The sequence below is a fragment of the Tyto alba genome, unplaced genomic scaffold (assembly GCF_018691265.1).
Source record: "Tyto alba isolate M040663 unplaced genomic scaffold, T.alba_DEE_v4.0 Super-Scaffold_28, whole genome shotgun sequence".
Lineage (NCBI taxonomy): Eukaryota > Metazoa > Chordata > Aves > Strigiformes > Tytonidae > Tyto > Tyto alba.
The window spans coordinates 6,486,887-6,505,085 of NW_024881302.1; the positions used below are offsets into that span (position 1 = coordinate 6,486,887).

At 56.0% G+C, this 18,199-nt stretch overlaps 1 protein-coding gene and 1 long non-coding RNA gene across 5 annotated transcripts in view; one reads left to right on the forward strand and one right to left on the reverse strand.

Annotated features, from left to right (window-relative positions):
• Positions 1–5,852, reverse strand: part of ELFN1 (extracellular leucine rich repeat and fibronectin type III domain containing 1) — a 110,201-nt gene extending 104,349 nt beyond the window's left edge. For 3 of the 4 annotated variants that reach the window (XM_042798362.1, XM_042798364.1, XM_042798363.1), the window contains exon 1: positions 5,555–5,852. The gene's annotated coding sequence lies outside the window, so the exon portion shown is untranslated. Of the gene's footprint in view, positions 1–2,191; positions 2,594–5,554 lie in introns of those variants that run through there. The other variant, XM_033000312.2, reaches the window with a different exon arrangement.
• A 40-nt stretch (positions 5,853–5,892) lies between these two features.
• On the forward strand, positions 5,893–11,433 carry LOC122153962. The gene is made up of 3 exons (XR_006165822.1): positions 5,893–5,998; positions 10,516–10,568; positions 11,220–11,433. It is a non-coding gene; the product is annotated as an uncharacterized LOC122153962 (long non-coding RNA).
• The last annotated feature ends 6,766 nt before the right edge of the window (positions 11,434–18,199 follow it).

The window sequence follows — 18,199 nt, forward strand, 5'->3', positions numbered from 1 at the left end:
GCAGCTCCTTCTTTAGCCCCTCTACTCCACTGAGCTTCCCAGTGCCCTTTGCTGAGAAATCACATAATCCCATGCTTTTGCTACACCTGGAGTTAACACCAATTCACAGCCGACTGCTGGCAGCTGGGATGCTGCAGGCGTTGCTGTGCTGCTGTGCCTTTTCTCGGTGTGAAATCCTGGCCCTGGAGCAGCGGGCAGAGAAACTCCACCCGGACCAGCGTGGATGGGATGCGCCTGGCTGCTGCTTTCCGTGTCCCTCTGGGACACAGGGCTTCACTGGCATAACCGCCAGCACATGCACGGGAAAAATAAGCATCGGAAAAATCTCCCCAGGATGGGGTTGAGACTCTACAAACAGGCAGGACAGCACTGGGCTCTCCAGGGCACGAACCGTGTGTCCTGTCCCCATCGCAGCTTCTCCAACCTCAGCGCTACATCCAGAGCTTGACTCAGAAACCTCCGAAGCACAGGCCACGTCCTTCTGTTTGCATGCATTGTGCAATCCTATATTTAGCATATGATGGGAGAACCGAAATAAATAATCCATAGCTTATAATAATAAACCTTGCACCTCGAACAAGCCAAAAGCCTGACCTTTCGTAGTTAAGCTGTCCTGGTGAGAGGTTAGATCTTGTGTTTTCTGATCATCAAACAGAGAAGCATTAGCCAGACAGGGAGAACAAGCTCTTATCTAGACCTGATTTCTCTCCCCTCCAGGGGATCCTGTAGGATATTTCAGTTCTCTCTCGCTCACTGTATGACTCTTCCCTCCCCCAGTTGCTTGAAATCAGCCAAATTCACAATCTAATCTGGCCAGGAGTCAAAGGGGAGAAAAATCAAGTCCTAATGCAGTGACTACTTTGAATGGGGAATTGAAGCCAATCAGAAAGGCATTATTGATCCCTGCTCAGAGCACCGTGGTCAGGGAGGGGAAAGCCACGGGCAGCCGCAGAGCTGCCCACCGCAGCCAGCCGGGGCTGCCCTGCCAGGCCCGCAGCTTTCCCAGCGCTGGCCCGGGCCAGGAGCCGGCGTGAGGGGGGAGCCGGCCCCATCCAACACGAGTTCCCTGCCCGTGCGTGCAGGCAGGCAGAGCAGACGTCACCCCTGTGCCGGCACTGGCGAGCACCCACAGCGTGCACTAGCCCACGTGTGGGCAAGAGTGTGACCCGGGTGCTACCTACCGCCGTGTGCCTGTGTGCAAATGCTTCGGGCATGCATAGCTTTGGAGTGGCCCCGTCTGCAAGAGCAAGGCTGCTCCATCAAAGGGTGTATGCGTGCGTGCGTGCGTGCACAGCGAGGACTGTATGTATTTAAGCAGCGTTAGCAGGGGGCAGCTCTGCACGAGAGCCAAAGCGCAGGCTGCAGGGCAGGAGGTGTGCATGTGCGGGTGTGTGGTACCTGTGCCCCCCCCCGCTGCCCACCTGCGTGACCCGCAAGCACAACCCCTGCAGCGGGCAGGGGAAGGCATCGGGCAGCGGGGCGGGTGCTGCAGAGGATGGGGAGCAGCCGGACGGGGCTGGGCTCAGCTCTGGGCGTCCCTGGGTGAGACCCCGATGCTTTGGGCCACGTTAGCGTTGGCTACGCATTCCTCTGCCTTATGTAACCACAGCAGGGACATAGCGGTGAAGGGGAGACGGAGATCAGGGGGAGAAGAGCTCCCCACTGAACCCCTCCCAAAGCCAAGAGCGCCGGAGCAGAAGCTGGATGCCCCTGGTAGGGTAAATCAGACACCAGGCCAAGGCAGCTGCTTTGCCACCGTGAGCACCCCGGTGCGGGGCAGGTCCAGCCGCCGGTGCCGGTCCCTGCTGGCTGCCTCCCTGCCCGGACGGGGCTGCCCTGGGGAATGGGCTCAGCCTGGAGCACCCCAAAAGCCAGCGAAATGCAGAGTGACAGTACCGGATTGGGGGGGGGGGGGGGGGGGGGGGAATAGTCCTGGGAAGTTTGAGAAAAGCCGCATTTTGCAAGGAGGTGAGAGGGAAACATTCCCCCTAAAAAATATAAATAAATAAATAAATAAATAAATAAATAAATAAATAAATAAATAAATAAATAAAAAAAATAATAATAATAAAAAAAAAAAACACACACCAAAAAAACACAAAGCCACACGGGGTACCCGTGGCTCCTGTCCTCCCCTTTGGGCTGTGCCCCCCCAACCTGCCAGCCCATGCGGCCACCGGCACCTCCTTACCTGCCAGCATCACATCTGCTGCTGCCTGCCCTGCTCCGGCTCTTCTTCCTCCTCCTCCTCTCCTCCTCCTTCTTCCTCCTCCTCCTCTCTCCCTCTCCCTGCTGCTTGGGGCTCTTTATGGAGATTCATTCATTCATGCCTTCCCATCGGTCCCTCAGCGTTTCCCTGCCTCCCGGAGGCAGAGCGTGTGACGCCTCGCCCCTTTCCAGCCACTTTCTGCTGTCACAGAGCGGCGCTGCCCCAGCCCGGAGCGACGGCCGGGCTGGGACACGCGTGGGCAGCGCCGGGCCGTGGGAGCGACTCCCCCGAGGGGCGGGGGGGCATGGGCATAGCATCGACCCACCCTGGGGGGTACAGACGGTCTCTGGCGCCCATCACTGCGGCGTCGGGTCGCCCCCCCAGGGCTTTCCGTGCTGCCCCATCCCACGCCACGCCGCTGCCCATCGCTCTCTCCCATCCAAACCTTCCCCAGCGGCTGCTGTGGGCCCGCACCCCCCGGGCAACCCTCGCCCCCTCTTTCCGTCTCTGCTCACCCCCCTCCCCAGCCCAGCCCGTCCTTCCCCCCCCCCCGTCTCCCGCCGCCTCCGCACCCGCGGCAGGACCGCAGCCCGCTCCGCGGAGCGCTGCCCCATCCACGCGGTTTACAAAAGCGCTGACTCAAGCTCGGAGCGGAGCGGCTGAGCCCTGCGTGGGGACCCACGGCTTCCCGGCCAGCCAGGCACCGGCCCCCCCGGCCGGTTCATCTCCCTCCCCCCCCCAGGATACCCCCATCCCGGGGGCCGCTCGCTCCTCCAGCTCACCGGGCAAACTTGCTCCCTTCCCCAGCCCTCCCCAGGACGGGGGAGCCCTCCGCTACCCCCCGCTGCCTGCAGCCACACAGGCAGGGGCAATACCGGCGGGGGGGGAGGTGGGGGGGGTGGGTGTAAGCCCTGGGAGGTTCCAGGCGGGACGTGCTGAGGAGGGGTGTGATTTTAGGTGCTAAACTTCAGGGGCATTGCCTCCTCTCTGCACAGGCACGGGGTTATTCCTTCCAGTCAAGCAAAGCGGAAAAATCCGCTTTTTCCCTTAAAGACACCATCGGAAATGTGAAGAGCAGTGCCCGGGCTTGGGCGCTGCCGGATCCTCCAGAGCAACAAACCGTTAATTTGAGGTGAAATCCCTTAAAAATACTCCCCATGGGGCCCCGCCCGCTCCCCGGTGAGCCGTGCCGTTTTCCACAGTCGGTGCCACCCCCTTTGCAACGTTACCATCAATTTCTATTAACGATCGTTTTATTCACCGCTGCAAACTTCTAAATATTTAATTCGGTGCAATACCGGCACCGAAACGCCCGGAGCTGACGGGAGGAGGCGAGTCCCCGGCTGGGGAAAGCGGGAGCGGCTGCCTCCGTCTGAGCTCGGCCCCGCTGCCTCTGCCCCCGGGGGAGTCTGTTGATATCGGTGTGTGTCCGCCCCCCTCTTTACCCTCCCTCCGCTGGGCTTTCCCGGGGCTGCAAATCACAGCCTGGACGTGGGCAGCATCGCGGTTCCCTCTCCCCGGGCTGCCCGGGGAAGGCAGGGATGAGTGGGGGATGCGGAGGTTTCTGGCCGTGAAGAGCTGGAGGAGGAGAGGAGGGTGCGGGGGACACACACCACGACACACACGACACACACGACACCCCGACGGGCCGGCATGTCCCCAGCCCCGGGATGCTGCTGCCGGCCGGGTCCCGTCGCGCACGGGCGGAGGATCCCCGATTCCCATCGAGCGGGACGGGGGCTGGGGACAGCTGGGGGGGGTGGAGAAGCCCTGCCCCTGGAGGGGGGGGACTGCCCCCCACCGCCCTGGCATCCCCGGGCACCAGGGCACCGGCAATATCAGGGGGAGGACGGAAGGGAACTGCACTGGGACCCCCCAAGAGAAGGAGAGGAGTGTCCCAGCCCGACGGCGGGGAGCAGACGGGGCACTCCTCCCTCACACCGCCCCGCAGACCCCCAGCCCCGGCCGAGTTTCATTAAAACGCAATCAAGAAAATTCTCTGGCAACTCCGGCCGCGGTTTAACACTGGCGAGTGCGCCGGTCCTCCGGGCTCAGCCTGAATTTGGGAACGGAGACGGAACTTTACATCAACATCTGTCATTATAATTAAAACTGCAACACAGCCACCGGGCTGGAACACGCTCCCGTCCGTCCCACCCAAGCCTTTTTTTAAAAAAAAAGAAGAAGCGAGAGCGAGTCAAACTCATAGACAGGCACCTGCCCCCCGCCTTCCCCGAGCCATCGGCGCGACGGCAACCGATCCCCCGCACCGGGCTAGGATGCGGGGCCGGCGCCGGCCCCAGGACCGGCCCCCGGCTGGATGTTGTGTCCCTCCCCCGAGCACGGACACCCCCTGCCCCCACCCCCACCCCCCCCAAGCCACTGCCACCGCCGCCCTCCTCCACTAATTTTCTTTAATCAAAGCTCTATGTGAGGCACGTTTCGCGAGGACAGAAATAGCCGCTGAAGGAGCGCATGTGGGGAGGCATGTCCAAACTGCCGGCGTGGGAATGCAGAAGGGATTGGGGGGGGGCAGGAGGAGCAGAGGCGAGGAGCGGCTCTACCACAGCCCCCACCCCAAGGCCCAGCGCCGCCGGGGTTATTTGGGGTAGTGGTTAAGAGCTGCCCCCCCCCCCGCGCCGAGCGCTTCGTGCGGCGGGGAGGGGGTGAGGTCGGGAGCCCCCTGCCCCCGGGGGGGCACCGCTGCCCGCCGCACCGGCTCTTCCCCCGGAGCGCAGGGGCTTCCCGCAGGCAACAGTTGCAGCGGCGGCACGCAGGGGCTCCCCCCAGGGATGCTCCGGCTCGGGCGCACCCCGCAGGCGATGGGGAGACCCCGAAGTGGGGATCCCCCAGGGGCGGGGGAGGGGGGGACCCACGGGCCAGGCTGCCGAAGGGGCTCCCCCGGCTCTCCGCCCTCCGCCCAGCCGGAGGGAGCCGCTCGGGCCCGATCCCCCCCTCGCACCGGGGGAAAAAGAGCATCAGGAGCGGCTGTAGCCGAGCCCGGGGACCCCACGCCCGTGGACGGGTGGGCGCCCCGCTCTCCCCCCTCCCACCCGGCCGCCTGCCCCGCGGTCCCCTCCCGCCGATGTCCCAACCCGGGCTCCAGCCGCGAAAAGTTTGGCGACACGGAACGGCCACCGGGGGCTGCGCGGGGCTCGCCGGGCACCCGGGGCTCGGCCGGGCTGCGCCGGGAGCCGCCGCGGCGGGGAGACCCCGGGCGGGGGCCGCGGGGGGCCGGGGCGAGCTGGCACCGGGGAGCGCGGCCGGGGCGGGGGGCTCGGCCCGGGGTTGGGGCCGGGACCAGGGGACTGGGCGGGCTGCGACGGGGGCTGCGGGCTCACCTACCTGCTCCGGCGGCGGCTCCCGGCGCTCGGCGGCGCGCCCAGCCCCGAGGCGCGGTGATGGGCGGCGGGGCGCACCCGCGGTTGCGGTTCCCCGCGCCCTTCCAGGCGGGCGGGCCGGGGGCAGGAGGCGGGCAAGGGAAACGCAGCCGGAGCCGAGCAAATCCCAGCGTTGGAGCCGGCCTCCGAGAAGAGAAGGGCTGCAGCTCCTCACTGCGTCAGGCGGAGAGCCCTGCCCGTGCAGGCGGCGCCGGGCAGCGCTGCCAGGCCCGGGGGGCTCCCACCGGCACGGCTCGGCTCGGCTGGGATAGGCGCGGCTCGGCTCGGTTGGGATAGGCGCGGCTCGGCTCGGCTCGGCTGGGATATGCTCGGCTCAGCTCGGCTCGGCGGTGCGAGCGGAGGTGTGCGGCTCGGCTCGGCTCGGCCTGGCACGGTCCGGTTCGGCTCGGTACGGCTCGGCTCTGCACGGCCTGGTTCGGTTGAGCCTGGTTCACCTGGGCTCGGTGCGACCCGGCTGGGTCCGGCCGCGCTGTCGCGACACGGAGCGATAAGCGGCTTGGCCGGGAGAGACGGGCGGGCACCGGAGGGGGGGGGAGCGGCCGGGTGTGTGTGTGTGTGTGTGAGACACTGTGTGCGTGTGTGTAACTCTGTGTGTGACACTGTGCATGTATGTGAGACGCTGTATGACACTCGCATGTGCGTGACACTGTGTGACACTGTGTGTGTGTACATGGCACTGTGTGACACCTTGTGAGAGCAGGGGGGTGAGTGTGTTGGGGTTTGTGAAGGTGTGAGTGTGCATGTCTCGGGGACACCTGCCTCTGTGTATGTGTGACACTGTGCTTGTTGTGGTGACACCCTGGGGGGTGCAGGGATGGGGGGGGGGGTTGTGTTGGGGGGTATCTCTGCATGCGTGTGCGTTACAGGCCATGGGGGGAGCGCAGGAGCCTGGGTGTGTCAGTATTTATGCACGTCTCCATCTCTGTGAGCCCATGTGAACATCTCGGTGTGTCCCCATGTGTGCATGACAGCCCCCCACCCCTCACACCAAACCTGAATCCCCATGGGTCAAACTGGGCCCAACGGGGCAGTGCCAGGTGAAGCTGGGAGCACGGGGGACTGGGATGGGCTGGCTGGGAGAGCAGAGGCAGATATGGGGCTGGGCCAGGCCCCCCACCAGATCCCCAGCTCAGCCCTTCCCAGGCATCCTCCTGCCCCAGACCACCCCTCACCTGACCCAGAGACTGCCATCCTGCCTCCCCATTTTTTTATTTTTTTTTTTTTTTATGCTGTTTCAGCAACCCAACACACAACTTCAGGGTGATTAAAGCGTGGCTGGCACTGAGCCGGCCCTCAGAATAAAAGTGCTCTTCTCTCTCCCCAGGCACTGTCATTTGAGGTAAGGACTGGACAGTGCATTTCTTGTGATGGCCCAGAGTGTCTCTAGCCATCTTCAAAACCATCTCCAAGCCCAAGAGTCCCTTTTGCAGCCTTGCAAGGAGGTGACAGGGAAGACAGAGAAGGTGGGGAGCAGGAGATAAATTTCACTCCTTTCATTTAATAGCAACAACACCACCACCACAGCCAGAAAACCTGAAGCACGGAGTAACAGAGCTGGGAGACAGCCTGGGAGCGGGCAAGCCATGGCCCCTCTCCAGAAAGCAGCTGGCAACCTGGCGCGGCACTCGGCTGCGTTAGACTCACAGCCCCGGGGAAGCGCCCATGGACATGCAGGAGACACCCCTGCATGATGGAGAGGACAGGGCAGGGAGAATGGCTCCAGCATCATCTGCTCCACAGCCCTGGTCTGGCCCCTGACCCGCTAGGGAGGCTGTAGGCCTTGGTCTCCATGTGAACTGGTTGCTCTGAGGTTCTTCCATTCCCTTTCTCCTTCCTCTTCCCCTTCCCTGCCATCACCTGGGTTCATGCCCTTGAACCATAGGAGACCCCTCCCTCCCTGGAGCACGGATATCCCTTTTCTCCCATGTCCCATGGGACGTCTTGAAGACAAGGAGTTCCTGTTGAAATTGCTTTGGACTAATAAATGCACAGACTGTGACATGAAATAGACAGGGGGCCATCATGAGAGTGGCTCTGGGGTCAAATATTTCTTCCTGGGGAGGCTGGAGATAAGAGGTCCCATCCCTCCTTTGCCTTTGCTGGAGAAGGCTCTCGAGCCCAGGGTTTGTATCAGATCTCCTCGGACAGGGAAAGGACACTGCCAGGTCCCTCCCAGTGCCAGGACCAGGGTGTCCCAGGGTGCAGCCCTCTCCTTGGTGCCACACAGCCCCCGGGACAGCCAGGAACACTGCGGGCTCATGCCAGCCCTGGAGCTGGAGCTGGCCCCTGACAGCTGGAAGAAGAATCGCCCAGAGGGGACAGGGATGCCACTGGCACTGCGCTCCATTGCAGGTCTTCACCATGGAGATCAGCAGTGAGGAGAGGGAAGGTTTGTAAAAGGCTCTTTGCAAATTTGCTGCCTGCTGGCATGCAGCACCCAACACCCCAGGGCTGCTTTGGGAGAGGCAGCCCTTCCAAACCTCCAGCCTCACCCACGGATCAAGGACAGGCTTTAAAGCAGCATTGTTCCTACCAGGGCAACACAGGCTGGGGAGAGTGGAAAGACCCAGTGCAATCAAACAACTTTGCAAACCAAGATAAATTAATAAAAGAAGTAAGTACTTCTGAGCGAGCTGCTCCAGTTCTTCTGGGAGGAAGTGATGCCAGCCCAGCCTCTGGCCCTATATTTAGTAAAAATCTAAGCCAGACATTGATAATATTATTAAAGCCAGGAAGGAGTAAAAGAAGACTAGTATTGCTGGAATGACTGATCTATTTACGTGAGATGGTGGAAGGAGTGCTGTGAGAAAGGTGTCTCGGGTCAGGAGAGCTTCTGCAGGCTCTTACCCTCGACCAGCAGAAGAAGACGTCTGACACAGCAGGTTTGAGCAGTCCTAACCCAGTTTAACGAGTGGTATGGGAGGGAGAGGGGTTAATAAAACATTGGCTGCTTCTCCCAGCGATGTGGAGGTGGTGCGGGAATGAGAGCTCTTCTGCTGCCTTTTGTAGCATCACCTGGAAGGGAAATGCCGGCCAAAGGACAGAGAGTTGGCTGGGCAGTGCTCCATTTGTCCATGCAGAACGGAGAGGTGTTAAGTTAGATAAGGACATCAATGGCTCTGAAACCCAGTGTGACCTTGGGCGAGCAACATCCCTCCTGGCCTTGCTCAGGGCAGGGACCAAGCTGTCCCCCGTGCGGTGCCCACAGCAGCAGGGCTCAACTCTGGATTCTCTGTGTCGTAGTGATTGTGACAACCTGGTGTCCTCCGAAAAAGAAAAGCGCTCCCCAAAATAGGGCATTCTGGAGGGAAAGGTGGCAACGTGACGGCCTTGTGTCTGCCTCTGCAGAGCCTGGGCAGGAGTCAGATGTCCCCACCCTCCCTTCTTGAGACCCCATGTGGGGTGAGGGATGGAGCTCTGGGGTCCTTTGCTCGCTTTTACCATTCCTCTCCCCCCAAAAGCAATGGCTTCAAGTCTCTTAACAATCACAAGCGCCTGAACCCCCGCAGGGAGACCCATAACAGCAGTGACCCCCTGTGCACAGAGGGCAAAAGTCCAACCAGCCTCGCTCCACCCAGGGCTCCTGTGAGGGCTATGCCTGCAGCTCCTCGCTCCTGCCGCCGGCACGTGCAAAACACACTGTGACAGGGAGCTCTCGCCAGCAAAAAGGGAGAACAATCCTTGCGGGAAGGGCATGATCTCCCCCCTTCATGTTCCTGTGAGACTGGGTGGTGTCCCTCAGCTTGGAGGGGGAGCAGATCTGCCCCACCACCAAGACACCATCCAGCAGTACGAGGGGATGCTGTCATGCGGTTCCCAGCGATGCACCAGCGCGGCTGTGGGTGACTCGCCATCCGAGGGATCATTTTTTGCACCCTGAGATGATTCTTCGTTGTTGCTGTCAAATCCTATCTAAAACTCATCAGACTAATTAGAAAACAAAAAATGACATTTTACGGGCTGTTAGTGCTGTAAGTGGACTAAGGCCTTATGGTATTTAAAGAATGTTTGGAAAACAACTGCGATATTTACATCTGGGAAAGAGTTACCGGGCTCAGGCAGAAGCTGCATTTCAGAACATTTTTGTTTAACATACTCAGCCTTGGTGACGACAAATATTACTGCACATCATTACCCCAATTTTTCAGGGTGCTAATACCTCATCCATTGCAAATCATATCTGCTGTAGACTTGGCAGCCTGGATGTGTTTTTATAGATTCCCATTTGTTCTGATTTTCTTTTTCATTTTTGTCTTTGAAACTCTGAAGAAGTTAATTTTATGTCAGAAAAAGGTATCAGCGGTGGGGACAGGGGACATGCTGCCCACAGCCCTGGTGCAGAGTGGTTGTACATCATGAATTGCTCTCCTTAGGGCCTCCCACTTGGAGCTGGTGGAGACATCCAGGACTGGTTTGGTCTCTAGATCTACCTTTACTTTCTGGGCCTGGCAGCTAAGGTGATGTCCATGAGGATGGTGGAGTTGTCATGCAGATGCTCAACCACCTCTCAAAGCAGATACACTTCCCTACACCATGTGCTGCTTGTATTGACTACCAAAGTTTGAAAATGGGCCGTATTTGGTCCTATTCCTCCTCATTGATGCTGATCACTACCTCCCTACCATGCTTGCATCCCTGTGGAGCATAAGGGGTCCTATGGCTATGAGTTCAGTGCAGCAAAGGTTGGGTGTCCTTCACAAAGGCCCCAGGGGACTCATCCCACTGTTGATGCTTTCTGTTGGCCCCTCTGGATATCCTGACATGCTGTTGTAGTGCAGATTACATAGCTCCTTCCACCCAAGGACCACTAAGCAAGTAAGCAGAGTGAATAATTCACAATGAGTAATTTCTTTAAAGATTTTTGTCTTTTTTTTTTTCCTGCTCATACATACGTTGTCCATGAAGAGAATGAGAAATTCTCCAGTGCACTCATTTGGTGTTATTCACAAGTCTCTTTGGTGAGTAACTCTCAGCTTGCAGGTGCTTTCAAACCAAGGAGCCTGTCACCAAATCTTCAAGTTGCAATCTGGGTCATGGCCCAACAAAACACACATTTACCCTGCGTGCTTAGCCACCTCCAAACACCAGTGGATGGAGAAAAAAGACTTGTCTCTGCCCTTCTCAGCACTGCACAGATCCAAAGACATTATGACCCCCATTTTTACAAATGTCCACTGATTTGGGGGCCTCATTTAAGACATTAAAGGCATGCTGCTGGTAGTCAAGTTTTAGTGTCCTTTGGGGTGGTGACAGAGGCAAGTTGGCTTGAGTCTGGAGGTCTTCACTTTTCTTTCCTTTGTTGCTGTGCTTTCAGTTCTCCTATGCTCCTGGTGTCCATCTGAGGACATCTCCAGTGACCCTTTGCTCAGAGTCTCACCTTGTCACGCATGAGGGACCTCATCTGTCCCTCAAAAGGCAGAGCTGCTTCAAGGCCTGCCAGTGGCACTGGCCAAACCAAGCGATGTTATTCCAGGGCTGTCATTGAGATGAAGCTACACGGCTTTGCCAAAGCCATCCCTGAAGCTGATCCCCAGTAAGAAAGGTTGACAGGGAGCACACACCTGCCTTGGAGACATGTAGCTGCAGCATGACTTTCTTTTTATTTACAGAGCATCAGATTGCACATTTCCTAAGAGCTCTGATTCATCCCTCCCAGACTCTAGAACAAATACTCCAAAATCAGTCTGCAGCATGGGGACAAGCTTTGTTCAGTGCTTTGAAAGAGAGCAGGTAAAGTCATTACCCTCACTTTGCATAGCAAAAATGATATGCATAAAGCTGCATAGAACAACCCTGCAAAGCTCAAAGGAAACAAATGGGCGACTTGCACCATGAATTTCAATGGGACTTTGTGCCGCCAGGATAATAGCCAGCGAGACAGTGAAATATTGCATAGAGAGACACTGGGCAGTAAAAACAAGTTCAACTTCCTAATGTGGTGGAATATCCCGCAATATCGCATGGGGGGAGATTGCAGAGCAATTGCACGGGTGCATGTGGAGCAGCCTGAGAGATAACGGAGGGTGCTCGGAGCCAGGACAGGAATAATTCATGAAGGTGGTCAAGGTGGGGTCTTTTAAACACGGGGTATTACCCTGCAGCTTCTCACTGGAGCTGCCGCCCACCGCAGCTTGAAGAGCTATTTATCCAGCTTGTCTTGCAGGCAGCACCTGGTTTACAGGGAGGTCTCCAGCCAATTTTTCACATGGGTTAGCTACAGCCCTTAGAGCACCCGACCTGCTGGAGGCCAGCAGTGGCTGCAGGATGGAGATCTGTAGTCAAGTTTCTTATTATTATTACCAGCAACTGCCTTCACACTGATCCCTGGCTGCCATACACAGCCCAGCTGCAGGTTCCCGCTGTGCTGTGGTCCCAAGCAGGAGAGAAGGGAGAGTTTGCAGGAGAAGGGGCTGGCCCCAGGGTGCCCCCGACCAGGGCTACAGCACCCACAGCAGCACCCCAGCTCCATGGGGATGGTGCTCCAAAGCAACTCTGCCTCCTGTGAGCTCCCTGCTCCTCCCACCATCCTCGGCAGGATGCCCTGTGGGCCATGGTCTCTGCAAGGTCTCTAAATATTGACCAAGGAAAATCACCCTCCCGTTTGACACCCAGAGAAAAGGAGGCCTCCACATAGCTGGGTAACTCACCCGAGGCTGGAGCAGAGTGAATTAGCATCCTTTAAATTAAAGAGCTTTAAACAGCATCTTCTCCCCAAACTGCCACTATATCCATTTCAATAGTTACAGCAAACACTTTGCAAGTAGACCCAGAGGAAGAGGAAGGAGGAGGGAGAAAGCCAAGACAGAAAGGACGGGTGATGCTCTGACACAGCAGGGAGGGGGCTGGGAGATGCCTGTTTGCACCAGGAGCAGCCGCTCTCTCACAGAGGCAAAGATGTTAAAGCAACTGATTCCCTCAGGCACCCTAAAATTTTACAGATTGCTGATGGTGAAAGCAATAAATGAAAGGACACCTTTGAGTGAGCACTCATGTATTAAACAGTCTCAGAGGTTGTCCCCATGCAAAACAGAGTGTGTCTTTCAAGGCCGTGTAACTCCACAGCGGATACAACAGATGAGGGGTGCTAAATCCAGACAGAGAAACCTCACCAGGACCTTCAAGCTGCATTTTCAAGATGTCCACAACAAGGGGAAATGACAGTGCAATAGTCTGACTGTCACAATGGAGATTGGCTACTGGTTCCTGTGTGTGGCCACCTGGCTATTTAAGGGTCAGTTGTGTTTTGGGCCAAAGGCAGATGGAGAGAAAGGCGAGAAGAGCTGAAATGTGTAGGTGAAGCTACAAGACAGGATTGGTTAGGTCACAGCTGTGCCACTTAAACTTTTTGGCTCTGAAAAGCAGAAGACTAAGATGGGTGAAAGCACTGAACAAACTGGAAATTCAGATGGGAATCCAGCTACTCAATACACCAAATCTCAGATTAATAACACCACCTCAGGTTCCTCTCCTATTTTAAGGCTGACCAGAGATGCAGGACATCCAGAACATGAGCATATTCAGGAAGAGATTTGGAAATGGGTTCAGAATGAGTCACACGGTGCATCTCGTTTTCCCCAGGATCCCGGGAGCAGAGACCTCCAAGTCCTTCACCTTCTTTATCTGACTCCAGGCAGGCTGAGCACAGCCTTGAAAGAAAAGTGTGGGGAGCAGCTCGCCTCCGTCCACACCAATCTGCAGCCCCAGGACTCTGAAGGCAGCACTGGGGTAATTTCCCTTTTATTGACATGACGTTGAAAATAGCACAGCACGTGGGGCTGCTGACTCAGAGGTACCCAGGTAAGGAAGGAGCCACTGGGGAGGCTGAAAAGCTGAGAACAGATCCCACGACGAGACCTGGCCGTGCGGTGAACTACAGACATCCAAAATAGCATTTGTCTCTGCTGAGACTCACAAGCTCCTTGGGAAGGACCTGCTATTCCGCAATGCCATCAGATCCTCGGGGAATATTTTGCTCAGAGAAGGGGAGTTTGGAGGATTTCTGCAGCTTCCCCTCCCAATCTCAATTTACCTCGCTGAATTAAAAGCAGTGTGGGCTGGAAATGACGTTAAAAGGAAAAAGGAGACAGAAAAATCACACTGAGTGTATTGTTCTAGATAAATAAGACATAGGCGTGTTGCAGAAGGTAGCTAAACCCATCCCACAAATGGTCTTCTCCTGCCAGGAAGATGTGACAAAAATAATTACTCCAGCTATACATAATTATTGCACTGCTTTGAGCAGCCGCCTGCCCTTGGCACAGTTAAGGAAGCCTTCACCTGATATTAGTTAACGACATTAACCATTAGCCTGTTAATGTCCTGACCCACTAAATGGTCTGGGATGAAGGATGTGATGTAGCCTCTGTGTCTGCCCACCCAAGAGGGGCCACCATGTGCCTGCTGAAGTAGAAAAACTCCCAGTTGCACCAGTGTCTGAAGATGGATGGACCCCAGTGTAATCCTGCATCAAGATCTCCACTTGGGAGATGCTGGTCACCATTAGCAGGGCCAGGTTGGCCCCACAGATGCCAGTGGTGGTTTGTGGTCCTCAGGGGAGGTAAGACCAATGCCAGAAAACACAGAATCGGTTTGATGGTGAAAAATGAAAGGGAAGAGGTAATAAAATCACTTTTTTTCTCCCTCAAGTGGAGAAAGCTCCAAATTCCTCCAGTTTTAGTCCAGCTGCCAGAAAGGGAGCTGTTCCACTGGTCACTTGGGGAAACCTCAGTGGGATAAATTAAATGTTCTTCACTTAATTCTCTCATAGGAGGAAATAAGAGTTTTACAGCCAGCTGTCAAACACTCTGCAGCTAAAATATCAACAAAGTATGACAGACACGAGACGGAAAAAAGCCTCTGAGGTTTCCCTTTATTGACTGGGAAGTCTCTGTTTCTTATTATCTTTCAAGCTAAACTGATATGAGCTGAACAATCAGGAAATTGAATAGCATCACTGGCAAAGACCATCCTCTCCCCAAATAGATGACAGTGATAAATACCTGAGAAGACCCATCGCTTCAGCACTGTGGGATCTAACAAAATGGAGCATTTGATCTCATCTCATACAAGCCATTCGGCCAGAGGTGATGGAGATCCAAATATCCTGCATCTCCTATAGGTTTATCTGGCAATAATCTAACATTTGGGTCACATGGAGCTGGGTCGCAGATTGATAATCACATACTTGAAGATCACAGGCTATGAAAATTATTGCTGTGCTGGCTGGAATAAATTATGCAAAGCAATGCGTTATCTGGAAGCCTGCAACGCGCACGCACATGCACACACACACACTTCGGTGATCTATCGCTCTCCATGCAGATGTTCTGCTGCAAAGACATTTTAATTAATACATTGAAAATACATTTCCTGCCTTGTCTGAGCCGGAGATGAGCAGGGAAATGACGCCAAGTGGGGGAAAAGCCCCCACTGCAAAAGAAATGATGAAGGGAAATGCAATGACTTAAAACCAGTCAGAACTAAGTGGTATCTGAAATGGGGCCCAGTCATGCATTGAGCTGGTTTTGGTGGGAGAATGAGCAGCAGAGATTGAAGCTGCTCTCCTGAAGGCACTACAGGGCTGTAGCTGTAGCACAACGCCTCAATTCTTACTACCCCTATTCCTCCTGCCAAGGACATCCCTGCACCTACTCTCCATCCCCAGCATCCTCGCTGCCTACATGGGCAGTGCCATGAAGGACCCAGGTTAAGGGTCAGTGAGTCACTGTTCAAAGCAGAAACAAAACCTAATGCATGAAAATGTGGCTCTTCCAGAAGAGCCACCAGAATGAAAAAGCCCAGTCGAGACACCATCCACACCAGGAACATCTGGATGTAAACACCTCATTTCCAGCCAAGAGAAATAATTTGAGAAAGCCATTTCCATCCCTCAATGCAAAGTGAAATGATGGGACATTTGGCTTAATTAGAAAAAGGATTTTTGTCTTTCATGCTTTTTTCCTTTTCTATTTTCATTGACTCTCCTGCCTCACCCATGAGTCTCTCCCACATGGGCTGGCCGTAGTGGCAGCAATAAATAAAAATGGGCACTGATTGCCCAGCTGTCCTCAGTGCCCACCCCAAGAGGTGCAGCCCTGGGCTCCCACGAGCTATCCCGCCTTTGTGGGCATTAGAGATGGCCTCACCTATGGCACTGAGAAGAGGAGGCTTAAATCACCCCACCAGAAAGTGGTTGGAGAGATCCACAAAAGGATGGGAGAGGAAGTGAGGAGGCAGGTCAGGAAGGCATAGACCAGGTAGTGGTGCTAATACCAGTTTGCATCCTGATGGCTTGGGACAAAATCCCACAGGGAAGGGAGGGCAGAGGGAGGTGGGGAGTTGGGGCCGGAGGAAAGATGAGCCAGACAGCAGCCAGCCTCCCCAGAGGAGGCACATCCACAGGGACCCCACTCAGCAAGCATGTCCTGCCTGGCCCACAGCTGATTTGGCCACAGTGGGGCTGTTGCAACCCTCCAATGTGTCCTTCTTGTAAAGTGATGCTTGGCCATGGCCCAGGATTAATCCTCAGTGGGAGAGTGGGAACCCAAAGATTTCTTCCCCTGGGGAGGAGGATGTGCCTGCAAAGACACCTCGTGCCAGGAGCTGAGCAGGATCTGATGAAAGGAGACAAGTTACCACCCCAGGGTCTGTCCTCACCAAGGGGACACACAGGCAGGTCAGCGTGGGGGATACAGCTCAGCTGAGCAGCTCCATCACGCTCCATTGGGACTCAGGGAGAGCGATAACCAAAACCCCCAGCCAAATCTAATCAGCATGGAGGGCTCCGGCCTCAAGCAGGGAGAAACCTAGATATATTCCCTGGAGAAAAAAAAAAAAAAAAAAAAAAAAAAGATGTGAAATTAGCTTTGCCAGGCTAGAGAGTGCTTTTAAATTGCAGCAGAAGTGTTTGAGAGATAGCTCTGCTCTCCACAGGGGCTTCTCCCCATCCTTGGGATTTAAGCCTGTTAATAGTGGAGTATGATGATATTATCTGTTTGTATTGCACTTTTTATCACAAACGGTTCCCAAAGTGATTTGCTATTGTGTCCTCTGAAAGCCGCTGAAACACAGGCCCTGTTGGGAAGCAGCAGCAGAGCAGCCACCACCCCACTTACAGGTAGGGGAAAGGGAGAATTTGGACCAAGAAAAACACATCTTTGGTTCCTCAGACCCTCTCAAACCAGCAAGGATGTGGGATTTATGGTCCTCCCAAAAGATCTGTGTACAAGAAAGTCTGCTCTGTCTATCTAGCTTGATGGGATGACAGAGCAAACTCTGACCTTGGCCAGGTTTGGACCAGAGGCTCCCAAGAAAAGCAGCAGCTCCAGCCTCAAGCCCGACCCATCCCTCACTGCTCCACACCAGACCCACATTGCCCTCCAGAGCGCAGCCTGTGCTCACCCCAGCTGCCAGGCCTGAGCCACTGCCCCTGCTCCTCATGCAGGAACAGGTGGAAATGCATTGCTCCAGCCCTCTTTGTGGTGAGACGCTCACAGAGAAAAACCTGGGGGTGTTTCTGTAACCTCTGCTGAAAAAGCTGCCTGACCCACCAATATTAGAGCATGGACGTGGGGAAGGTGGTGTTAGAGGGAAAAGGAGATGAAAGGTGGAGGGGCAGGGGAAAGGGAGGAGAGGAGGGAGTCTAAGAGAGGAAAAGCAAAGAGATTTACCCTTGGTGAGCAACAGCCAGGAAGGGTGGGAGCGGGAGAGACTCATTGCAGCCACACAGTCCCTGCTGCCTTGTAGCCCCAGAGGATGCATGAGATGTCTCTCCACAAGGATTTCTCTCCCTGCAAAAGTTGCAGACCACATCCCAGTAGCTGGTAGCAGTGGCAGCAGGAGAAAAACAAAAGCCCTTTGCTAGGTGGGGAAATGCCTGCATTTCTCACCTTCCCATTGACTTGGAGAGGCTCAGGTGTTGGCATCTGTTCTCCAGCTCACAGCTGACAAGAGAGAGCACTGATGGGGTTAGAGATCTCCAGTGGAAAGCAGAAGCTCGCTACTGTGTTTAGACACAAAACTGAGCAGCTTTCTCCCAAAGTGACTGATGGAGGAGCCCAAACCCTGCAGCCTCCAGGCCAAAACGCAAATAATCCAGCCCACCCGAGTCCAGAGACCCCTGACCCTGCAGAATTAACTGGGGTTGCCCTGACCTTCCCCCCAGCCCTTGCATGGGGATGCCGGGAGACTTCAGGCAGCTCCCGGTGCTGCCGCTGCCACGGGCCGCCCGCACTCAAGGTCTGGCAGTTCCCCAGCACCGTCCCCACACGCCTGCGAGGGCAGACAGCGCCTGCCACCACGCATTCGTCACATCCATTGCATTGGTCACAGCACGAGGAACAGCAAGAGCCGGTCCCAGACCCGCCAGTGCACGCGTGGGGGAGGCAGCACCTTCCCGGGAGCAGCGCCGCGGCTTCGCTGGGGCTGAAGCCCGGGGCTGTGGGTGAGGGGGGCTGTGTGAGCAGTTCCGTGCTTGCCAGGACTAGCAAAGGCAGGACCAGCTTCTGCCTGAACCACCTGGACACCCAGGTTGGAGGACTGAAGTGCAGTCGCCTGCGAGCATCACCTGGCGATGCACATAATTAGGACA